This window comes from Diceros bicornis, unplaced genomic scaffold (genome assembly GCF_020826845.1).
Source record: "Diceros bicornis minor isolate mBicDic1 unplaced genomic scaffold, mDicBic1.mat.cur scaffold_55_ctg1, whole genome shotgun sequence".
In the NCBI taxonomy this organism is placed as follows: Eukaryota; Metazoa; Chordata; class Mammalia; order Perissodactyla; family Rhinocerotidae; genus Diceros; species Diceros bicornis.
The window spans coordinates 6,109,241-6,134,789 of NW_026691429.1; the positions used below are offsets into that span (position 1 = coordinate 6,109,241).

The following is a 25,549-nucleotide window of genomic DNA, read 5'->3' on the forward strand; positions in this document are numbered from 1 at the left end:
AACCCTTGGCATGTCAGATAAATGGGCTCAAAAGTAATGGGAAATTGGGAGAAAGCAGTGTCTGAGATTTCTGCAGCCAGTTCCAACCAGTCCGATTGTGCTAAGTGAAAACTGTCCTTCATGACTTGAGCTCTAAGTTGTACATATTATCTTAGGAGGCTCAGGGGTGGCGGGTGGCGTGTATCTTTAAGATTAAGCATGACTTTGGTAGGAATAGAACTTTAGTCCTAACCTGCACGTAAGGGGGTTGATGATACCAAATACATTTGGTGTGTATTTTTAATGTGCTGTCTGCCCTGTCTTCAGCAGAGATTCTGCCTTGCTCTAAATTAACAGGCGTCTCTCTGGGGTCCACCCTCCGCGTGGGATCCTCTTAGAAGGAGGCCCATCTTGGAAGTACGCCGGAAGCCCCCAGACTTGAGTTCTAGGCTCCGTGGTCCTCGTCCACCAGGCTGTGACTGCCTGGCCTCACTGTGATGGAAATGGAAGATGAATTATCTTCAGCCCCGCATTGTGTTTTGAAGTTCAAACCAGGATTAGCCGACCCTGGAGGCGATTTTAAGCAAGCGTCTTCATGTGTTCCTTTTATCTTAATGTTTGTCACTAAAGTGTTGGGAAAACTCTGTTCCTATCTGTCATTCATATAAAAGATCTGATAGCCCCACTTCTGATCATTGAAACCCCTCAAGACCTCATTAAATTAGAACTCCATCTGTCCAGATCGGAGTGAAGAAATTCCCTCGCTGCTTCTCCATCACTCCCTCCACCTCCCTCTTTCTTCCTTGGCTCATCTTACATAGATGGCACCCCTAAAGCTTTGGATTTTTTTCAGTACAACTAGTTTCTAACTTGCACATTTGGATTTCAGCCTGCCTTTTCAAAGCAAATGATGGCCACAGACCCCTCGAGCAGCTGCCACAGGGGCTGTGTTCCCCTCTCTCCCCTTTCCAGATAGCTTTCTACTTTCTTTCTGCCCCATCAGCTCGAGGATGGCTGAGAATAACAGTGACTTAATATCTATGGGTTATAACTGGTGATAGGTCCCAGAGCACTTGACGTCTTTCATCTCCTTTAGTCCTCACAGCTCCCATTTTGCTCATGAGAAAGTAGGAGACTTCCAAGGGTTACATCATAGTTCCCAGGTCACATAGCTCATGACCCCAAATCCAGTGATGGTTTGACTCTAAAATGCTCCCTGTCGGGACAAAAGGGAAGAGCCGTCTGGTCTGCCTCCTCCCCACCTCCCCAAGCCATGGGAATACCTACCACCAGTTACTTGGGGTTCCAGATAGCAGAGCTTCAGTAAGGAATATGCAGTACAGTCCCCCAGGCTGATTGCATCTCCTGGGAGAAACGTCATAAGAGCTAAGTTAGGTTTTATGGCACCAAATTAAATGAGATAATACGTGTAAAAGAACTTTGTAAAACTTTTCCAGTGCTTTGTGCTGTGGCCTGGGGATCTAACTGCTTTTCAATGGAAACACTGAATTTTTGTAATATGGTATTTAACATCCTCTCTTGTGCTTTTTAAAACCAATATCCTCATGAACTATCAGGTCACTTGAATTGGCTTGACACAAGCGTGCATGATCTTTGCTTACAAGAGCGACAGCTTAAGCGTAGTCTCCCTTCACTTCTTGGCAGCGCCCCATCATCTCCATCTGCTGGGGACACCGGGACTCGTGGCTGCTGATGGCATCAGGACCAGCCCTGTACGTGGTCCGTGTGGAGCACCGCGTGTCCGGCCTGCAGCTGCTGTGCCAGCAGGCCATTGCCAGCGCCCTGCGAGAGGACAAGGATGTCAGCAAGCTGACCCCGCCCCCCCGCCTCTGCTCCCACCTCCCCACTGCCTTCATCCCCACCATCAAGGTGAAGCCCTTCCACTCACCTTCTCCTCCTTCCTCACTCGTGCTGGCTGCCTGTTCCCGAAGGCTCGCCAAGAGGAGGGCCGAGACAAGGAACACAGGCGAGAGTCCCAGAGCAGGAGCACAGAAGTCACGTCTGCTCCTCTGCAAGATGAAGGTGTGCGGCTCCGCAAAGTCCCACCTCGGTCTCCCACGCGCGCAGTCTGTCCCTAGCATCACCCTTAGTGTCCACAAGAGAGTCACCTTGTGTGATAGGCATTAGCTTTCTCATGGCAGAGGCAGTATCCCGAGCGTGGCTGCCGTTGTCGTCCTGATGATCAGTCTGCCTTGTTCAGTCCTGACTCCCTGGCAGATGCTGCCGTTATCCCCTCTTGAGAAAGCAGGAAACGCGTTCTTAGAAGTGAGGGACTTGCTCTGTGGCTCGTTAGGGGAACGGTCAGGATGGGACCCTGTCAATCCTGGGGCCTGCTCTCCTCATCACTGTGCGGAGGGGCGGCCCTCACCCAGCCCTCGCTGTCAGCGTCCTCTATGCTGACTGGAGCTTGAGAACTGGTCTGTCGCTATGGTGGTATGTGGACTGGACCTGCCTGTGGCTGTTCCAGTGTGGGTTCCCCGTTCCCTCTGGCCCTCCGCACGTAGGTTGCTTCCTGTGTTCTCTTTTTTGTTTTCTGTCTCTGCTTCTAAGTATCAGATTGACTTCTTGGTTAATTTTTTCCTAAAACATCCGAGTTTTAGAATCTGTTGTGATATTTTCTTCAAGTTGCTTTACACTCTTGGTTCCACACCAGTGATTCTGGACCCTGGCTGCTCGTTAAAATCGCCTGGGGAGTTTTTAGAACACACACGTGCCCAGGCTCACCCCCACAAGATTCCAGTTCCATCGTCTGTGGTGGGATCCGGGCTGAGGTCTCTGAAAGCTGCCAGGAGGTTGTGACGTGCGCCCAGAGTTGGGCGTCATTGTCCCGCACCGCAGAGTTAACCCTCCCCGAGCCGCCAGCCAGTGCTCCGCCAGGGTAATCAGTGATGTGCACGCTCTTTTCTCTCCACGTCCTGCCTCCAGCCCCCGATTCCGGACCCCGACAACACGCGCGACTTTGTCAGCTACCCCTCGGCCGGCAACGAGCGTCTGCACCGCACCGTGAAGCGCACAGAGCGCGGCCCGGAGGTGGGCGGCCCGTGCCACACGCTCTGCCTGGAGCACCCGGGCGGGCTCGTGCGCGTCCTCGAGGGGCGGCGCGTCAGCCAGCTGCGCCGGAGCTCGTCATCACGGACCCGCGCTCAGACAGCAACGCAGGGGGGCGCCTCGCCAGGGACTGCAGACCCCTCTGGGGGGTGCGGACTGGTATTCCTGACTGCCCACGCACAGGTAACGCCTATCTGTGAACGTTTGGCTAGCGTGGAACATCCCTGAAGCTACTCCGTTTCCAAAATCCTGCTGAAGTTACCGATTCCCTAAGTGGACTTTCCCACGGGTTTTTAAGAGCGCTCCTGAGGCTCCGTGTGGCTGGGGCTGTGGGGGGAGGAGACATCGGCTGTCATCAAGGGGAGGCTGGCGCGGGTCTTTTGGGAATGGCAGCCTCCTCTTTCAGTTATTTGTCAGGTATCCACTGAGGGCCTGAATGTGCTGTTGAGACCGTCAAAACAGTAGTGAGATGCCGTCGCTGCCCCCCAGAGCGAGTGACAGGATTAAACGCTTCAGACCTTCAGCCTGCTCCTCAGCCTCCTGCGGGGATCCTGCTTCTGCGCTCGCTAAGCCACCCTTAGCTGCTTTTTAGCTGATGACCAAGGAGACTTTCTTGCTGGTCCGTAAAGATTTCGCATGACAGTCACTCCCTCCTTCTAAAGACTCTCCTATGCCAATCTTCATGACTCCGTTGCCGTATTCAGGGGGCTCACTGCACACCTCTCTCTGGGACCCTAGAGTGTGAGCCTCCAGGGAAGGGACTTTGCTCTTTTTGTTTGTAGTCACTGTGGAAGCTTGTGGCCTCTGTCAGCAGTACCTGCCGGCTCAAACGTTCCCCCGCCTCCCTGTGAAATCTTGCCCGTCACCTAGAGCAGAGCGAGCAGCTGTCCCCTCTGTGCCCATCGCCCCTCAGTCAGTTGAGCTGCTGGTATCCCTCGGGGCACACAGTCCCTGAATCCTGAGGGCCCGGAGGGAGGGAACTGAGTCATCTTTGTACCCCCAGTGCCTGGTAAGCGCCTGACCGTGGGACAATGTGGGTTGAATTAGATTTGTTTTCATTAGTTCATACTTGTTCTCTCCACTTCCCATCTCCTGTTCCCTCTCCCGCCCATTAGACTGGCCTCTCCCCCGGTCCCTGAAGCCGCTGCACCGTGTAGCATCACCAGTTAGCCGAGTGTCACGTGCAATGGGCTTTTTCAACCTTGGCCTCAATTGCCCACCTCAGTATTTTACAGTCGATCCACTTGCTGTCTGCTTTTCTTTATTGGAATGCTCCGCATCTGTAGCAACATTCTGCTGTCAGTGTTACCGTGTAAAATTGAAAGCAGTGAAACTATACTTTAAAAATTGGATATTAGTCAGTTATTTCGTCTTTTGAGTCATGTGATGACCTGGGACCAAGAGCAGGGAGAGCGAGAAGAATTGGAGGCTGGTAGGAGGCAGGTGGAAAGGAGGGAGAGGGAAGATTCAGAAGGAAGGAAGGCAAAGTGAGAGAAGCCAGAGAGCAGTGCACATGAACTTAGAAGGAAGTTGCAGTTTCAGGGGAAGAGAGAAGACAGGAGCCATGGCGGTTAGAGATGACTGATGGGGGGACTTGGGAAAGGTCCTGAACCTGAGGGCGCATCGCCGGTTCTCAGCGGGGTCGTTGTCTCTAAGGTTCCTCCCGTGTATGCAGTTTTATAAAACCTATGCTCGGATTCAGTGTTGACGGGAACTTATGTGAAGAGCTTGCTTCTGTTCCCCCGCTCCGGTGCGTCAATTTCCCACTGAAGAACAGGACAGAAGCAGCGGGGGCTGTGCTGTAGGGACAAGGCTGCAGCCTCCTAAGACCTTGCTTGCGTGGACCTGACCTGAACGTCCCAGGGCCTGCTTCTCCGTAGTGGTCACATTTGTCAGCTCCTCCCAACACAGGCTGGCCCGGTTGCTAACAGGCCTGTGGGGAAGGAGGTGTTGTGTTTTTATAATGAAAAAGTTGTAAAGCAAAGCAGATAGGCGGGACGTATTGAGTGCCTGCCTTGTACACGGTCCTCGAGTCTCCTGTGGTTGTGAAGCAGTGCCGGGGCATCTCTGCTTTCAGGGAGTTCATGATCCCTTTTGGGTGAAAGACAACTTAACACTTGAAAAGTTCAATAAAAAAGTCAAGATTTAAATACCTCGAGACGAAAATAGACGATGTGTCACAAGGCAGAACATGACTAATTGCCAACCGAGTGGTAGATGTAACCTGGTTCAGAGAGGAGAGGGTTCCTGACTTTGAGAAGCCAGGACTTGCTCATCGTGAGAAGCTGATGAACTCTCTCAGTCCTCCATGTCGTCGTTTCTCAGATGTGGTCCATGGGCCACCTTCCCGCAGATCTCCTGGGAGACTTACTTGAATCCAGGTTCCTAGGCCTGCCCCTTAGATTGGTTCAGCACGTTGGGGACGATGCCTAGAGATCTGCAACTTAGTGGGGGCCCCAGGGGATTGCTATGCTCTGAAGTTTTGATCCCCTGTTGTAAATGTCCCCCAAGTAACTTAACAAATGTGTTTCTCAGAATTACCAGTGTGTGTTTTTATAATAGATAGCATGAATCCCAATAATTTTTGTTTAGCAAAAGTTCACAAATTTTCCAAAGGAAATCTTTAGTCAGAGCTTGCTATGGACTGAATTGTGTCCCCCCCAAAATTCACATGTTAAAACGCCAATCCGCAATGTGACTGTATTTGGAGATAGAGCTTTTAAGGAAGGTGGGGTCCCAATTGGATAGGATTGATGGCCTTATAAGAAAAGGAAGAGGGAGAGCTGTCTCTCGACACGCACGCGTACACTGAGGAAAGGCCACGTGAGCACACAGCAAGGTGTGCATCCACAAGCCGAGACCCCAGCCAGGCTGGCACTCTGACCTTGGGGCCTGTCAGCCTCTATTATCGCGTGAGCCAACTCCTTATGATCTCTCTCTCTTTTTCTGTATGTGTGTGTATATGTATTTGCCTCCTATTGGTTCTGTTTCTCTGGAGAACCCTGACTAACACAGATTTTAGTACTAAGAAGTGGGGAACTGCTGTAACAAATACCTATAATGTGGAAGCAGCTTTGAAACTGGGTCATGGGTTGAGGCTGGAAGGGTTGTGAGGTACACATTAGAAATATGGATATTAGGGCCATGTCTGGTGAGGTCTCAGACAGAAATGAGGAACATGTTATTGGAAACTGGAGGAAGGCGATCCTTGTTGTAAAGTGGCACAGAACTTGGCTGAACTGTGTTCTAGTGTTTTGTGGAAGATAAAACTTGCAAGCAAATGAAATTGGATATTTGAGAGATTTCTAAGTAGTTTTGGAGGATTGGCTTGGTTCCTCCTAACTGCTTATAGTAAAATGAGAGAGGAGAGAGACAGACTGAAGAAGGAATTGTTAAGCAAAAAGGAACCAGAACTTGGAGATTTGGAAAGTTCTCAGCCTGTCCATACTGGCCAAGATGAAGGACGGCTGTTGACTTCCTGGATTTGACAGGACGGGATGATGGAGCTGGTCGGCTAGGAACATGCACTATTCTTCAAGAGGGAAAAATGACCCCAAAAGCGATTCAGAGGTCATCAGGGCCACTGCCTCAATTTTAGCAGGCCAGACAGCCTCCACCCGGAGACTTGAGGACAAGACCCCAGCCCCGCAGAGCCGTGGGGACCCTCACCTCGAGCTGTGGGGTGACACTGCCACCCCAGTGGGCCTGGAGGGCAGAGTATTGAACCAAAGAGGGTTATTCTCAAGCCTTAAGGTCTAGAAATTCGCCTTACTAGGCTTTGGACTTGCCTGGGGCCCTTCTCTCCTGTGTCTCCCTTTGGGATGAGAATGTCACCCTGTGCCTGGCCCGCCGCCGTCTTGTGTGTTTTGAAAGCACGTAACTTGTCTGGTTTCACAGGTTCACGGCTGGAAGGGAGTTTTGCCTCAGTGTGAGTCGTATCTCGGCTCTCACCCATTTCTGATTGAGGTGATATTTAGATGAGACTCTGGATTTTAGACATTAGCGTTAATGCTGGAGTGAGTTAAGACTTTTGGGAGTGTTGGGATGGAATGAATGTATTTTGCGTGGGAGAAGGATATGAATGAGGGGGCAACCAGGGGCGGAATATATGGACTGAATTGTGTCCACCCCACAAGTTCATATGGTGAAGCTCTAACCCCCATGTGACTGTATTTGGAGACAGGGCTTTTAGGGGGTGATTATGGTTAAATGAAGCTATAAGGGTGGGATCCTAATCCAGTAGGATTGGTGACTTTGTAAGAAGAGGAAGAGGGATCTCTCTGCACACACACACACACACGCTGAGGAAAGCCCACCTGAGGACACAGTGAGAGGGTGGCCGTCTGCAGGCCAGGAAGACAGCCCTCACCAGAATCTGGCATGTCAGCACCCTGATCTCGGACTTCCAGCCTCCCAAACTGTGAGAAATAAATTTCTCTTGTTTAAGCCACCTGGTCTGTGGTATTTGGTTATGGTAGCCCAAGCAGACTAAGACAGAACTTTTATTTGAAAGCTTTGAAACTGTGCTTAAAGATTTTTTTAAAATTCTAAAAAGATACCTGATTTGGGTTGTGTGTTTTGAAAAGGCCTCAACTCAGATGAAATAAGCATATTCTTGCAAACTGACAAAACTGGGATGTGAAGCCCCAAACAGTACAGTTCAGCCTTCTGTTCTCAAAGAGGAATCTCAACTTACATTTTTCTACAACTTGTATGTTTCTTCCAGAATTTTCATGATAAATTAATGACATAGAATCTCTAGAAATAAGAGGTACAGATGTCCATCACCCCCAGGCTCCCTGGGTCTTACTCTGACGTGCTGCACTGAATTTCTAGTTGTTGACGACAGGGAGCAGAGTGATGAGCCTCCAAGTGTGTAACTGTAACACTGAACAAGCAGGACTTGGGGCTTGTCTCAGAAAGCAACTCCCTTCTTCTCACGCCGCCCTCTTTAAGTCCGTTCTATGGGGAAGTCCTTCTGCTCCTGGGCAAGTGGTTCTCAGCCCTGGCTGCTCATGGGAATCACCGGGGAGCCTTAAAAATCGACAGTGCCCGCGTCCACTCCCAGGATCCTGCTGCAGTTAGTCTGGGGTGCAGCCAGGCAGCAGGGAGAGACCTCGTTTTTCTTTCAGGAAGTATTTATCCAGTCTCTGCGTTGTTCTGGTCTCTAGAGTTACAGCAGGAGGCGAGACAGGCAACTCTCCTTCCACTAGTTGGGGAGACAGACAATAAAATAAAAGTGGTTATGAATGCTATGCCCCCCTAAATTCATATGTTGTAATCCTGATGCCCAGTGTGATGGAATTAGGAGGTGGGGCCTTTGGAGGTGATTAGGTTATGAGGACGGAGCCTTTATAATCATGAGATTATTGCCTTATAAAAGTGGCTCCAGAAAGTAGCCCCTTCTGCCATGCGAGGACACAGCAAGAAGTCAGCCGTCTGCAACCCCAAAGAGGGCCGTGACCAGAACCCCACCATGCGGGCACCCTGATCCCGGAATTCCATCCTCCCCACTGTGAGACGTAAATTTCTATTGTTTATAAGCCATCCAGTCTGTGGTATTTTGGTATAGCAGCCCACACAGACTAAGACGTGAGTAAAGGAAAAAAGCAAAGGGTATGACATCCAGCAATTACAAAACCCCGGCATCAGCAAGTCGATCAGGAGTTGAGTGGACAATACATTACTGAATTTCCTCAGGTCGGTGAACTGGCTCTGTGCTCGTGAACACAGGGGAAGCGTTCTGTGGGCTTAGATGCATTTTGGAATCGTGGCCAAGCTTCCTTTGATCTAGGGCTCCTAAGTTAAATAATGTAAAGCACTGCTTGGGCCGTGTGAATTAAGCCTTTTTATTTGATGGAACTCAGATGCACACCACTCCAGCTTGCTGGATTCACGAGTCGTGCCTTCTGATTCAGGAAGTAGTTGATGAAGAGGCCGATGTAGTAACACTGATCGGGCGTCAGCTAGTCTCCTTCCAAGTAGCACGCCAAGTTGTTCTGCTCTGCCTCCAGGGCCCTCAGAGAGGCCCTGTTCACAGATGTCACCTCCACACAGATGTCACCTCCACGTGTTCAGAAACAGAGATTAGTTTGGATTACAAACTCATTCTTTCAAATGTAAACAGCCCTTTTGAATGGTAAAATCGCTCATAGTCTATAAATTATTTCATTGTGATTGAATGATGCAGCTTTTTTATTGCCTGGCAAGGCTCTTGGAGCCTTGAGGGAATGAGGCTTTTGTCAGCAAAACAAAGTGATTTTGAAGAATGAGGTACTTCCAGTGAGGGCAGACCTGGGGTGGGGCAGAGCAGGGTTTGGGTGGTGAAGGGATGTGAGGGGGTGTGAGGCTGTGTGAGGAAGGCAGCAAAGGAGAAGGGGTTTTGAGGAGGATGTTAAACATGGACTTCATCTACTCTGCAGTTTTGTGATGGCCCCGTTGCTGTGTCTGTCATCTTCTGCCTTGGGGCCTCTAATCTTCTACCTAATGGCCAACTGACAAGGTTGTTTTGAGTGGCTTCCACGCAGGCACCCTCAGGAGAACCCAAAGCTCCCACTGAAAGTCCTGCCACACAGGTCTTCTTCCAGCCGTTGCTCGAAGCAGGCAGGCACCTCTAGCAGGTGGGATAGCCACCCCCTGCCCCCCCACAAGCATCCTTGTGGCGGTTCCAGGAGACGGTTCTGACACGCCAGACATAAACTTCTCGGAGTCCCTGAAATGGAGCCGACTCTGCCAGGTCTTGAGTCCAGAGCAGGCCCAGAACCAACAAGGGCCTTCCCCGGTCCCAGGGCAGAAGCAGGTTCTGGGGGAGTCAGTGAGTCAGCAAGCCCCTTGCCCAGCCTGGGTTCCCAGGCTGCCCGTGTGAACCCAGATGGAGCCTGGTGTGTGGTGAGGCACAATAGTGCGGCCGTTTTGTTGCCAGGTTTGGCACAGCAAACAGTGCCAGACTGTTGTACATTCCAGAGGCATTAAAATTCCACGCCCATTTGCTAACCGTAGAAGTAATGGACTACTTTTGCTTAGAAAATATAATGGCATAAAAATGTAAAAGGAAGACAATGCTCTGCTCCTTTCTGTTTCAACCTGTAGACTTCAAACGGTGGCCTAGAGGGTCAGGCTGTCCTTAGTTCCTAGTAATGATCGTCGTGAGGGTCTAACTGATGTCACTTCCCTAAAATCTACTGGTTGGTATCTTACCCGATGAAATCTATGGAAACAGCTTGATTTCTACCATGATCGACAGCTGCAACTGCTCAGACTCCAGTGACATCGAACTGAGTGACGACTGGGCTGCCAAGAAATCTCCCAAAATCTCCCGAGCTAGCAAATCACCCAAACTCCCAAGGTAATCTTGGTCTGTAGGGGCGTCCTCCCTTTTTGAGCCTCTGGAGGTGTGTCTGTGTTGTGTCTGCAGCAGAATCCCATTAACCCACACCAGAGGAGCATAGCAAGAGGCAATCCAAGTCTGTCGTCTGGAAGATCTGCCTGTGATAATTATAGCTTTCCTTTACTCTTCCCTTCAGGACAGCAAAAGATCCCCAGGAAGAAGTTTGCTGAACCCTCAGAACTTCTAGGGGTCAGCACTGGTGGTGGGTGGCAGGGGTGGCCGTAGCTTTCTGGCTTACTTGTTTTTATTTCTGGTCTGAGAACAGTAAGACAGAGGTTTTACAGTGTATGTAGTGTGTTGAAAGGAATACTGAATTAAATGCCTTTGATGCTGTAATTGGAAAAAATAGTATTCTAAAAAAAATGTTTGGGGGGCCAGCCCAGTGGTATAGCGGTTAAGTTCATGTGCTCTGCTTTGGCAGCCCGGGGTTCACAGGTTCGGATCCCGGGCACAGACCAATGTGCCGCTTGTCAAGCCATGCTGTGGTGGCGTCCCATATAAAGTAGAGGAAGATGGGAACAGATGTTAGCCCAGGGTATCTTCCTCAGCAAAAAAATAAAGAAGAGGATTGGCATCAGATGTTAGCTCATGGCTGATCTTCTTCACACACACAAAAAATTTCTATCCTAAGGGTTTGGCCTAAAGAGTGGCAAAAAGCTAAAAGCAGATGGAAGGGCCTGCCGTGTCATAGATAAAAATCCCTGCCTTGCTCGTCCTGACCCTGCCACCGAGGGCTCTGTAACCTCAGAATGTAATGTTGATCCATGACTTGGAGACCAGTTTCCTTGTCTATGAAGTTAAAGGGTGGAGCAGATCTTCACTAAGATCCTTCTAGCTCTAAAATTCTTGATGCTGTGTGAAATGAAGGTCTAATGTACGTGCAGATACGTACCTGCCCAGATTGTAAACACATAATGCATTGTGCAGTTGGTAAACCAGTGTATTCACCACCCAGTTGAAGATAAAGAATATTTCCATCATCCCGGAAAGTTCCCTTGTACTTTTTCCCATTCGACACCCACTCCCTAAAGTAATCACCGTTCTAACTTCTGTCAGCATAGATTAGTTTTGCTTCCTCTTGAGCTTCATATAAATGGTGTCAAACCACATGTCCTATTTTCTTATTTGGCTTTTTTTAATCAACATAATGATTGTGAGACTCATTCATGTTGTTGCATGTATCAACAGTTTTTCTTTTTTGCTCTGTGGAATTCCATTGTAATGAATATACTACAATTTGTTTATTCTGTTTACCAATTGAATGTTTGGTAGTTTCCAGTTTGGGGCTATCATGAATAAAACCATTGTAGACATTCTTCTACAAGACTTTCTATGGACGTATGCACTCGTTTATCTCAGGTATATGCTTAGGAGTGTGTTGTAGGGCCACGGGGTAGACGTATGTTCAACTTTATTGGAAACTGCCAAACAGTATTCCAAGGTGCCTGTTGTACCATTTTAAATTCCCACCAGCAGTATATGAGAGTTCTAGCTGCTTCCATCCTCACCTACAGAGTATTGTCATCTTTTAAAAATAATTTTATCCATTCTGGTAGGTGTATAGTGGTATCTCATGGTAGTTTAATCCTAATATCTTCAATGATTGATGATGCTAAGCAGCTTTTTATGTTTATTGGCCATTTGGATATCTTCTTTTGTGAAGTGTCTGTTCAAATCTTTTGCTCCTTTTTTTTTTTGTGAGGAAGACCAGCCCTGAGCTAACATCCGATGCCAATCCTCCTCTTTTTGCTGAGGAAGATTGGGCCTGGGCTAACATCCATGCCCATCTTCCTCTACTTCATATGGGACACCGCCACAGCATGGCTTGATAAGCAATGCGTCGGTCCACACCTGGGATCCAAACCTTTGAACCCCGGGCCACCAAAGCGGAGCACGTGAACTTAACCACTACACCACTGGGCCAGCCCCTTGCCCATTTTTTATTGAGTTGTTTTTCTCTTATTTAGAGTTGTAGGAGTTTTCATGTATTCTGGCTATGAATCCTTTAGCAGATATATGGATTGCTGTATAGTCTAACGTGAATTTCTTCTTTTATGATTAGCACTTTTCGTGTGCTCTTTAGGAAATTCTTTTGTCCTGTTTTGTCTACCCTAAGATCATGAGACATTCTTCTGTTCTCTTCTACAAGCTTTATAGTTTTAGCCTTCACACTTAAATCTCGGATTAATTTTACACCTCAGATTAATTTTTGTGTATAGTCTGAGTTAGGGGTAAACGTTCATTTTTTTCCCATATAGATATCCAGATATCCAGCAATCTGTTCGATTTATTTTTTTCATCTTTATTCTAGGCTTGTTAAAATTGCAAATAAAATTATGAACTTTTCTACACTTCTACAGTGTTTTGGCTTTTCTCATTGCTTAAGGAGAAGAGGACATTTAATACATAAGCAACCAAATCTTTCACCTGTAAATGTCCCTGGAAAACTCCTGGATGTTGCGGTCTCTGGAGCTGGTCCTCTTTCCTTCCGTCTTTCTCAGTGTTGAGTGCCCCTACGCAGCAGCCAGGCCAGTTGTCCTCGCTCAGAGCTTTAACCAGCTCGGTCCCCCTGTCCTCCCACACTTTGGGAGCCCTAGGTGTCTTATCAAGCTCTCAAGCAGTATCTGTGAGGCTTAATGCTTTTCTTTCATGGAACGTCATCAACCTTACCATATTCACTTTTATAACACTCTCTTTGGGGTAGACTGCCATTAAACACGTGTGTCCCCATGTTATAAACAAAGGAACTGAGGACCAGAGATATAACATAGGATCAAAAGGCAGCAGAAAAACTTAAATCCACTGATTTGATGTCAATATTGCACGGGGGAGATGCTAGGTAAGTCTGTTGAAATCCCAGCACTGTGTTAGGAACTATAACGCCATTGTGGACTTAGGTGAGGAACGCCTCTTCCACCTGCCACTTTCCTCAGGACGAATTTTGCAGACCCCTGGCAGAAGACATGTGGACGATTCCAAACTTACTATTAGTCAGTAGAAAGTTTTCAGTAGAAAGTTAATTCTCTGAGGTTCTTTACAAATGAATCACTCGATTGAACCTCACTATATTGTTGAATATATATTATTCGATATGCAGTTCTGTCCTTCTTTCCTCGTGTTCATAAGGCAGAAGCAGGCGGGCGGGGCCTGGGTAAATTAAGGGACGTGGCCCCTGGGAGTGGCACATCCACGGTGACTGGTGGACAGTGAAGGGAGTGCCAGGAGTGCAGGCGCCGTCCCCACCGGGGCGCCTGACCCTCGGGGCCTTGCCTCCGCAGGATCAACATTGAGGCTGGGAAGTCCCCCAAGCTGTCCCGGGAGGCACAGGAGATCTCCAGGTCTCCACGGTTGCCGATGCGCAAGCCCTCCATTGGCTCGCCCAGCCTGACGCGAAGAGAGTTTCCCTTTGAAGACATCACTCAGGTAGTGTCGGCTTTCGGGTGGTCCCCCGATCCAACGCTCCGCTCCCCTCCTTAGTGTGTGCCTGATGGCCGCTGAACCCTCGGTCCCCCCTCTCCGTGCCTGTCACTGCAGTTGCAGACACGGGCGTAGAGAACCAGAGCCTGTCTGCCCTCCTCCATGCCCCGTCACCTCCACATCCCGAAAGACCTCCTTCCCACCTCGGGCATCCCCCTGTTGCCACAGGAATCTCCTCACAGGTAGCTCTGGTTGAGACACAGCCACACTTCTCACCTCTGCTCCCTCAAGCCACTTCTGACCCTTCAGTGACTCCAGTGTCGGCAGGAGCCAATCCCTGGTCACAGCCCCACTGCCTGGCCTGGCCTGTCTTTCCCTCCTGTCCTCCTCGACGCCCCCTCCTCTCCAGGTGCCAGAGCCACACTGTTGACTCACCTCTTCCCGCCTTTGTGCCTTTGCCCTGCCTGGGTAACCCGCTCCATCTCCTCACCCTCCTTTCTGCGCACGTGCTTCCAGATAGAACTTCCCCTCTGTCGTGAAGGCTTCCTCCCCTGGCTCAGCTACAGTAATCCCAGAGCATCTTGTTTGTAACTCCCTCAGGACATTTCTCAGTCACTTCCTTGTATATAAATAATTACAGGCCTTCTCTCCTCCATTATGTTCTAAGCTCTTTGAGGAGCTGTATTTTATTCATCTTTATTATTGCCCTTCCACACACACACACACACACTCACACACACACACACACACACTCATGCATGATTTGGGCATAGTGATAACTTCTTAAATTTTTAAAAATTTGATTGAATAAGAAACAGATAATTGGGTAGTTTTGGGATATACTGGGATCAGTGCAGCTGATGTTTCCAGGAGAAATATCAAGGATGAAAATGGGTTCAGGGGCCGGCCCCGTGGCTTAGTGTTTAAGTGAGTGCGCTCCACTGCTGGCGACCCGGGTTTGGATCCCGGGCTCGCACCGACACGCTGCTTCTCTGGCCATGCTGAGGCCGCATCCCACATACAGCAACTAGAGGGATGTGCAGCTATGACACACAACTATCTACTGGGGCTTTGGGGGGAAAAAATAAATAAATAAAATCTTTAAAAAAAAAAAAAGAAAAAGAAAATGGGTTCAGAGCCAGGTGCTCTCTCTGGTTCAGTGACTGGGAGGAAGGAGAGGTAAAGAAAAAAGTGCCCAAATCACTTTTGTGCCTTTTTAACCTACACACATGTGGACACACCGGGACACACCCGCCCCCACTCCCAACCTGAGAATGACAGCTCACTGAGCCACCACTTGCAAATGGGCGCCTGACATGCTGTAGGCAGCTTCTGGTCTTAAAAACAGTGGAATGACAGAGAGCGAATATTTCTGGCAGTGCCCACGTGTGGCTTTTTAAGCAAAAAGTGTTAACGTCCTTACTTCTTGAGTGATCAATAGAAAATATGGAAATAGATTGTGATTTTTTCCTTTTTTTTCTCACAGCACAACTATCTTGCTCAGGTCACGTCTAATATCTGGGGAACCAAATTTAAGATTGTGGGCTTGGCTGCTTTCCTGCCAACCAACCTCGGTGCAGGTAAAAACTGCGTCCTGTTCTCTGCCCACTGTCCCAGTTGGAACTCAGGCTGAATAAGCAATTTCAACCTTTGATGGCCTAATGTAGAAAATGAGCTCTTATGACACCAAAAGATGAGAATGTATTTTACCTCCAAAGTTTGACTCTAGCCACTCTGATTTCACAAAAATTAGAATTATCACTCAAATTGTTTTTTTGCCAGTGGTGTTTTCGTTTTTTTATACAAGCCCTGACTTACAAAAATGACAAAATAGCCAAAATCTCTATCAAAGCTCTTATAGGCTTCTGGTTACTTTGATTTCTGGCCTTTTACTGTGGGCAGATTTTGGTACCAGTGTCTTTAGGTTCTTGAGTCAGAAGAAACTCCTGAAGAAAGTCAAGAAGAAAGGGTTCAAGACCTTAAGAAGAAGTTGGCTGACTGTTAGTACAGTTCTTAGTGGTAAATCTTCTTGGATTTCATTTCTAAGTACCAGATAAATATCCTCTCCATGAGAAGTTTGAGACATCGAGGAAAATGGAACCCAGGGAGAACCAGGCTGGGCAGAACCCAGAATTTGCCTTCTCTTCTGTATCTGCTTGAATGACTGATGTGTCATATTTACTAGGGGACCGTGAAGGAGTGAAATGACAGAAGGTCCTTTTCAAAGCAGCTTCATCCTAATGGCCACATCCCTGTGTGGGCTAAGGGCCTGTGTTGTCCCCCACCTTGCTACGTTGCCTGATCATCTAACACGCACACGTCTCTCTAGAAGGCCAGCTTAGCCAGTGGGGTTCACCGATGGCTGGTGGCCCCATCTTGAATGTGGTCTATGTAACCTACTAAAAATAGTTTTTGAAAAATTCTGGATCTGCCCATTAGAGTTGTTTCAGACACAGTTAGATCCTTTAAAACAAATAATTCTTGCAAAGCAGATGTTAAAAAGACCTGTTGCTGTGTATGCATCTTCAGAGACATTAAATGGTGCTGCATTTGGATTTTTCATTTTGAGGTTTCTCAGCTCAAAGGAAAAAAAGAATAAAAGTAAAACATAAAACTGACTTAGGAAATAACAATAGACAATCCATTCACGTAATGGAAAGAAATCTCTCATGTTTTCAACAGCCGGGAAACCCTCTCATGACCACAAAAGCCTGCCCTTCAGTAATTCAGCAGCACCCTCATGATATGTATGGTGATTCTAATAACCACTGTGTGAGAGGCATGGTTACCCCACACCTGTAATCTGAGAATTTAGCCATCTGCCTACAGCAAATGTTGAAAAAAGGAATGGACGTGCGCATTTGCTCAATGGGTCTTCTCATTCTGCCCTTAGTTCTTGGATGTTGAGTGGATCCATAAAGAAGTCAAGGAGAACATTAAGATGGGAGGGCCTGTATTAGGAATGTCAGTGCCCAAGACAAAAGCTTGGTGTGTGACTGCGGTGAAATCATTGTCCTAATCGCTGACCTTTTTAAAAAGAGCGTTTTCATTTGTCAAGCTAAAAGAATTTTCCACGTGATTCTACTAGAGAGAAGAAATTAACTCTTGGATTCTAGAGGGTTTGTTACATATGGCGCCCTATTAAATAATCTTTGACACTCTGTTAGATTCAAAAAGTGAGTGCTGTTGGATATTTTATATTGAATAATTGGATAATTACATTGAATAATTTGTTTCCTTCAATTAGAATGATCGGGCTCATGAAATTTTTGTGTTTTTAATTTTTTGCATTTCTTAATTTTAAAAATGTGGAATAAATTCACAATTCAAAAGATTTAAAAGAATATACAGTAAAAATCTTTCTTATCCTCACCCCCAACCACCTGGTTTTTTTCCCTGGAGGCAACTGATATTATTTTTTAAATCCCTCCTGAGATTTTTAATTTTACATCCTTTTGTCAATCTGAACGACAAAGAATAGCACTTTAATGCATTAACTCTTAAGCTATATGGAACCATCCAGAATGTTTGAGACAAAATTCAAACTCTCTTTTGTGGGCAAGAGAGAGGAAAACATGAATAAGACCTGTAACGACCCCTGGCGTGGAAAAGGCGTCTCAGCCCACTCAAGCCCAAGGAGCAGCCTTAACGACGGTGCTTCAGAGCAGAAGGCCTGGAGCTGTGGGAATGCTGGCCAGTCAGCCACCAGGCTGTGAGGTGACAGCCTCGCAGGTAGAACTTGGCTCATCTTAATAAAAAATAAGAATAGGAATAATTAAAGAACCTCTACATATCTCACAGCAAAGAGTATTAAACATAAGAGAAAGTTGACGGGACAGTTTCATCCTGATTTTAACCTATTGTGAAACTTAAATTCAGATTCATTATTTTTTAACTTGTTTTGTCTTTTCTAAATATTTTAGTTGCAGTCTAGGCCTTCTCTTAAATGTCCCTGTTAATGAAATTAAATCTTAGCATTTAAAGAAACTGTGTGGAAGTTCTCCACGATTCTCTATCCTGAGCATGAAACTGGAAGTCAGGAAGCCCAGAATCCAGTCCCGAATACAGCCCGAGTGTCATTGCTGCTCCCCGCGTAGCTGCCCTCCAGTAGCTGCTTGACTGCCCCCTGAGCTTGGCTCTCTGGTTATCACAACTGTTTCCACCAAGTTATCCTGGTGATTGCAAATGGGATTTTTAAAAAATACATTTGTCATAACCCAGCTCATTCTAAAAAAGAATTTGTCTAAGATAGCCAGACTAAGATAGTCTGGGCTAGACTGAGAATTTGTTGTTCCCGAATCCAGTCCGTGGCCGGGGTGGCCAGTCGTGCGCCAGGGGAGGTGGAGAGCTGCTCTCAGAGTCTCCGGCCTTGCCCACACAGGTCACCCCACGTCTCTTCCCGTGACTGTTCATGCCTTGGCTCTCCTCTGGCTTGTCTCTATTAACCGTGCTTTCCTCCTCCCACCAGTAACCTATAAAATCAGCCTCCTGCATCTCCAGCCGCGGCAGATGACCATCTATCTCCCAGAGGTCCGGAAGATTTCCATGGAGTACGTTAATTTACCTGTCTTCAACCTGAATGTTGTCAGTGAAGATGAGGATGATTTACCAGGTGTGTTCACACATCAACTGGTTTGTCACGAGCCCTCTGTTAGTGGGTCGCGACGGGGACAGAGCGGTAAGTAGTCAAGAATGCCAACATGTCAGTCCGTGCCTGCTGCCTCGGTTTGGAAAAGGTACAACTTCCTCAGTAAGGTTGGTGGGTGTGGTGGCGTGTCACTGGAGAAAGGTCACCTACTGTCACTGGTTTGGGGAGGAGGGGAGCTACCAGAGCAAGGACGATGAGGTGGCCGTGATGGCTCATGATCACAGAGCACTTCTACCATCTCACTTTATCCTCTCGGTAGTCCTCTTAGTCATATGCCCAGATAGGGAAGTTAACAGGACTCATCAGGACTCATCAAGTCAGGACTGAAACCCAGTCTCACTGACCCCAGGCTAGCCCTCATCCTTTCAATCCCTGCTCAGAGAATGGCTTCTCCCTGTGGTGCCACAGAGCCCAGTTTCTCAAACCTGCCCCACCTCCGGGGCGGAACGTCTCTCTCCTAATGTGCAGAGCGTGTCCCAGTGCATAGAGGCCAGGTCTGAGTTCAAGGTCAAAGCTGTATAAGTTTTTAAAATCTCAACTTACAAACGTTCAGATCCATAGCTTCTTAATTTAAGTCTTTTCTACTGGGGGGGGATCCTATTTTGATTATTAGAATGATTTCTAAGTAGTCCACCAATTATTTATATGTAACTATTCTCAAAAAAGTCCACCTGCAATTTTATAAATATAGAGGCTCCTCTACTTAGAACCAAGCAAGGTTCTGAAAGCCTCTGGCTTCTGAGCCAGAGGAACCGTACACGGCCACTGACTCCTCCTGTATCTGGTCGTTCTCAAACGAGGGGCTCTGGAAGTCACTGTGGGATGGAAAGGGACACGCGTCCCAACTCGGGCTCTGAACTTGGGGGCGTTGTTGACCTTCCCTCAGCCAGATTTCTGCGTGTAAAATTATTCTACTGTACTTTCTGACAGTAGCCGTCTTTGGTTCTCTGATAGGTATACTTTCTCCTCATGGGTGGAGCAGATGTTCTGGACTAATGGGCGAGGTTTTGCAACCGCATAAACCTGCAGTTTGGTGAAACCTCACACATGAGCTTTATAGCAGCTCTCCTGCTATTTCAGAACCTTGGATTTAGAAGTGGCTTTCACACTTTCCCCTTAGCACCCTCCATTCTCCCGGAATGTGGCTAATCTAGCTCTCTCGTGCTCAGCTGTTGCTGCTGTTGTCGTCACTGCCTGTGGTTCCCAGAGAAAGGAGGAATGATTTGTCTCAGGGCTTACACATACTTCTGGTGACGCAACAGAGAGACTCTCCTTCGGCGGGGAAGACGCCTGCCCTCAGTACTCCATACAGAGGAGAGAGCACCTGGAAGAGGGATCTGAACAGGAATCATAGAAAACTTGAGACAGGACCTAGATTCTTGCAGCCAGGGGACAGTCACGTCTCAGTGGAGGACCCCAGGGAAGGGGGATGAGTCTGTCACAGGCGTGAAGGGTGGGCTTAGCTTTTGATGGACTACTGGCTTCTCTCTGTAGTTCTGGTGAAAGGTCAGCCAGTCTGTGCAATTTCCTGTTAATGCCTGTTTCCTGCGTACGTGCTCATAGTCACGTGGCACTTAGGCCCAGATGAGCAGACCTCCAGTGCTCTGTGGGCTCCTTAGAAAGGGCAGTACTGAACAGTGGCGCTGAGCCCCTGCGTGTGGTCTGCAGATGATTGCTCAAACGCACACTCCATTAAACTCCTCCTGTGTGCAAATAGGGTGGATTTACAGGGTTTTAATCAGTGTGGCTCTAACTTATATACTGTTTCAAATGCTAAAAAGCAGTTAAGTTAGGAAATGATCCTTCCCCTCACATGCAGATCTGCCAGAGGATTCTTATCATTGGTTTCTCTACTGCATTTTACATGGTTCTATTTACAGAAAATTAATTTACGTACAAATTTCAGATACACATCTGCCCCACGACACTTCCCACACTAACCAATCCAAAACCCTGGATAAACCTACTCAGAAGCCTAGGCATTGAGTCCTCAGTGGAGTTTCATACTGTATCACTGCCCTCCTCTTGCATAAGAATGGGCCGTTTTATGACCATCATGAGTAAAAAGTGTCCTTAAACATTTATTTGCCATGGTACCATTCAGACACGTGGCACCACACTCAGAAGGTTCAGAAGTATTCATTGAAATGCTCTGACAATGCCCTTAGCTCCAGAGCCCACCGATTGCCAGTGTCCTTCCAGAAACATCAGAGAAGCTTTGTGTAACTTGAAGGAAGGGTCCAGCTTTCCCCACGCAAAGGCATCTGTCTGTAGGAATTACAGTTTATACGTAAAAGGCCTAGATGAGTTGCTTATTCTGACCCAGTTTCATGGCACTGTTTTGTAAGCAGTTGGTTTTTCTAATCTTCCAGTGACGGGAGCATCTGGCGTGCCTGAGAACAACCCACCGTGTACCGTGAACATCCCCATGGCGCCCATCCACAGCTCAGCTCAAGCTACGGCCCCCACGCAGAGCATAGGACTGGTGCAGTCCCTGCTGGCCAATCAGAACGTGCAGCTGGACGTCCTGACCAATCAGACCACGGCCGTGGGGGCAGCTGAGCACGCAAGTGACAGTGCCAACCCATACGCAATCTCCGACCGCTACTCCAACCCCGGACAGGTGATCTTCAGAGGCGTGGAGATGGGCCGCATCATTCCGAAGCCCCCTCAGCTGTCGCTGCCGCCGCCAGCACAGGGGGCCATCCAGCTGTCGGTGGTGGACCACGGAGACCAAGACCACGAGCACCTGCAGAAGCCAGCCAAGGCCCTGCGCCCGGTGCCGCAGCTGGCCGCCGAGGGGGACGCCGTGGTGTTCAGTGCCCTCCAGGAGGTCCAGGTGGCGAAGATGAGCCCCCACCGCCCTACCCAGGAACCATCCCCGCCGCCCCCACCACGGCAGCGCCGCCGCCCCCGCTGCCGCCCCCACAGCCCCCGGTGGACGTGTGCTTGAAGAAGGGCGACTTCTCGCTGTACCCCACGGCGGCGCACCATCAGCCGCCCCTGGGCTACGAGAGGATCACCACCTTCGACAGCAGCGGCAGCGTGGAGGACGTGTGCCGGCCCGGACGCCGATGCTCTGCGCCCGGAACACCTACACCCTCCCCGGCCCAGGCAGCTCGGCCACCCTGAGGCTCACGCCACCGAGAAGAAGGTCCCCCAGCCCTGCACCAGCGTGACCCTGCACCGCCTGACGGGGCCGCGCTACTCCATTCCACCGGGGGACCCGCCCCCGTATCCCGCCCTCGCCGGGACGCTGGGCCCGGCCCGGCCGCGGCGCAGAGGCCGGACAGCAGCCTCATCCACGCCACGCTGCGCAGGAACAACCGCGAGGCGGCGCTGCGGGCGGCGCAGCTGGCCCAGCCCCCGTGCGCCCCGCCGCAGCCGCCGGCCAAGCCCAAGGGCGCGGCGCCTTTCCCCGCGCGGCCGCCGCCCGCCCTCTACACCTGCAGCCAGTGCAGCGGGGGCGCGGCCGGGCGCGGGGGCGGGGGCGGGGGCGCATGCGGCCGGCACGTCCCCGCTGTCCCTGCAGTCCTCCTACAGCCTCCTGAGCCCGCCCGACGGCGCCCGCGAGCGCGCCCACTATGTCAACTCGGCCTTCCCCGAGGACGAGGCGCTGGGCCAGCACTGTCCAGTCGAGAAGCCCCTGCGGCACCCCGCGCTGCCCGAGGCTGCGGTGGCCGGGAAGCGGCCGCCCCCTTACCAGTGGGACCCCGTGCTGGGGGAGGACATCTGGGTTCCCCAGGACAGGACAGCACAGACTGCAGTGCCCAACCCCCTGAAACTGTCCCCTCTGATGGCAGGTCAGAGCCAGCATCTGGACGTGTCCCGAGTGCCCTTCGTCTCCCCCAAGTCGCCCGCCAGCCCGACTGCCACTTTCCAGACGGGCTATGGGATGGGAGTGCCCTACCCAGGAAGCTATAACACCCTCCCTTTGCCGGGAGTGCAGGCTCCCTGCTCCCCGAAAGACACCCTGTCCCAGACACAGTTTGCACAACAGGAGCCCGCCCTGATCCTGCAGCCCGCCTACCCGCCCCCCCCCCTACTGCCCCCTGCCCCCCATGTATCCAGGAAGCAGCACGTGCTCGAGTTTACAGCCGCCACCTGTCGCCTTGCACCCCTGGAGTTCCTACAGCGCGTGCCCGCCCGTGCAGAACCCCCAGGGCACGCTCTCCCTCAAGGCACACTTGGTGGTGGAGAAGCCCCCCGTGTCCCCACCACCCGCCCACCTCCAGAGCCACCTGGGCACAGAGGTGATGGTAGAGACCGCTGACAACTTCCAGGAAGTCCTCTCCCTGACGGAAAGTCCAGTCCCCCAGCGGCCGGAGACATTCGGGAAGAAGAGCCCGAAGCGCCTGGACAGCCGAGCGAGGAGGGAAACGTTCAGGCCACCACAGAGGGCGAGATGAAGAAGGAGGCTCGGACTCGGAGCGACTTGAATTCCCTGATCTCCAGCCCCCGCCTGGGGAGGGAGAAGAAGAAAGAGAAGAGTCAGAAAGACCAGCTGAAGTGGAAGAAGTTGAACAAGACGAACGGGTTCCAGGACAGCTGGGAGAGCGAGCCCGGGCTGGGCGTCAGCGGGGACGAGCTGGTGACCCGGAGCCAGGGTGGCCAGACGGGCTGGAAGGGCAAGCGCAGCCTGCGCGCGGCCGGCGAGCCGGAGGAGGCCAAGGGCCGCAGGGCCAGCGAGCGGGAGGACGGCCGGCCGCGCAGCCAGGGCTTCGTGCACGTCACGGCCAACAAGCAGTGGCTGTGGACGAGGCCACGCAGGGGCGCCAGCTGGACTTCGGGGGGCGGGTGACCCAGGAGTCGGCCAAGAACTTCCAGATGGAGCTGGACGGGCGGCAGGTGAGAGCCTGGCCCGGGGCCACGGCGCGGCTGTCTCATCCTGACGGGCCTCTGGGGGCCTTTAAAGGGGGGGCAGGTATCAGTGCCTTGGCCTTGGAGGGGCGTTTCTCAAAAGGCCGCAGGGGAAATGTGGAAAACAGCTGGTGTCTCTCGGGGCCAAGTGGAGTTGTGATTTTCAGTGTACCCCTTGCTGTCTTGTCTTTATTTCTCATCAGAGTAACACATGCACTGATTTTTTAAAGTCAAAGGCTTCTACAAGACCCGAGAGGACCCCTAACAGGCCCCTGCGCGCTCCCAAACCTCAGCCTCCCCCAGAGGGCGTGCTTCCACCTCTGTTGGCTTTTTTTTGGTATTTGCCACCATATTTGTAAAGAGCAGGGTGTCTACTATTTGGTGATTTTTCAGTTTTCAGCATCGTGTATTGACTTCTTCCTGAGGAACGTGAGGGTTTGTTTTCTTCACCCCCCACTCTCTGACTACACACACGTGAACTTTCCCTGCCCCCTTCCCAGTTGAATCAGTAGTCACTGGTCACCTCCTTATGCCAGTAAGTACCGTTCAGAGCTGAGCCATGTGATACGGTTTAATCACATTTCTTTTTTTATTGGATAGTGTTTTTTTTCCCCAGACATAATAATTACCCAGTTTTTGTTTGCTTGCTTATTTGCTAATTTCTCTGTGTATTTATTATTAAGTCATTCGCGGATTCCCTGGCAGAATGCAAATCCCCTCTTGGTGCAAACACATTGGGTAATTTGTCGGTTCTTCCTGCTCCAACCTGGAACGGTTGCCCCAGCCCTGCTGTGAGCTACTGTTCTGGAACTACCCTCCTCCACCATCCTGGAATTCCCTTCACTTCTCCTATTTAAATCTCATTTTCATTAATTCACTCAACAAATGTTGATTGAGCACCTGCTGTGTGCCTGGCAATCCTCTGAGCCAGGAGTATGGCCCACAGGCCAGTCCGGCTGCTCTTGCTTTTTATAAATAAAGTTTTATTGGGACACAGCCACGCCCGTCCACTTAAGGATAGTTTATGGCTGCTTTCGCCCTACAGCAGCCGAGTTAAGCAGTTGTGACAAAGACCGTATGACCTACAAAGGCTAAAATATTATTGGCCCTTTACAGAGAGTTTGCCAGCCCTTACTCTAAGTGCTGAAATTAGATCGATGAGGAAAACAGAAAATCCCTATCCTGATGGAGTTTACAAAAATGGAAGAAAGACAATAAATAAGTGTACATAACATGTTGTATAATAATACAGTGTCACGTGGTCCCCATGAGTACTGAAATGACAAGGGCAAGCAGGCTTGGGAAAGAGGCGGTGGCATTCTGTCCCTCTCTGAGTAGTGACATTGACAGTTGCAGTTGATATTTCTCGTCAGCCCCTTTTAGCCTGTAGATTCTTCTTCCTACTTGTTCTTCCTTTTTCTGTTTCCTGGATGAGGAAGCCCCTTCATTTGACGTGTGGAGCTTTCCATGCCCTGAAGTCTGCTCATTGTCTCCCCACTGCGTTGTTTAACATGTTCCTCCGCTCCTTTATTTCCACCAAACTCGTAGTTAGATCGAGAAGCGTGATCAGAGTCACTTTTGTTGGCATCTCGCAGGCCGTGCTATCTGCCTCCAACAGGTGCTGCCCAGACCCGGCTGCCCTGTGTCCCGCCTTGTTTGTGCTTTAATGTCTTTGCTTCCCTCCCTCGCCCCCCAGGTGATGCAGTTTGGAAGGATCGACGGCAATGCGTACATCCTGGACTTCCAGTACCCCTTCTCCGCTGTGCAGGCCTTCGCCACCGCCCTGGCCACCGTGACTCAGCGCCTGAAATGAAGAGACTGCTGTGCGGAGGAGGAGAGGGAGAGGAGCCTTTCCAGAGGGGCCTGATGGAGATGCTCGAGGAGCCCGCCCGGGCCCCAGGGGCTGGGGACCAGAAGACAGGAGCAGAACTGGAAACGTCTGTCGGGCCCGGGGCAGGCGCTGACCTTCAGTTGCTGTCATTTGTTTGGGCTTTTATTCTCCTTTATTGTCTTTCTTTCTTCTTTCTTTTTAAACAAAAACAAAACACAGGAGAGTGGTATTTGGAAGCAAAGGGTGCGAGGCACCTGGTGTTCTTTCAGGAAACGTGGTTGCTGTGGGAATGTCCTCCTGGTGTGCCTGTGTGAGCTGCGGGACGAGGGGCCCTTCAGCAGAAACATGGACTGGCTTC

At 50.0% G+C, this 25,549-nt stretch overlaps 1 pseudogene; it reads left to right on the forward strand.

Annotated features, from left to right (window-relative positions):
- The first annotated feature begins 1,544 nt into the window (after positions 1 to 1,544).
- Positions 1,545 to 25,173, forward strand: LOC131403136 (tubby-related protein 4-like; annotated as a pseudogene).
- The last annotated feature ends 376 nt before the right edge of the window (positions 25,174 to 25,549 follow it).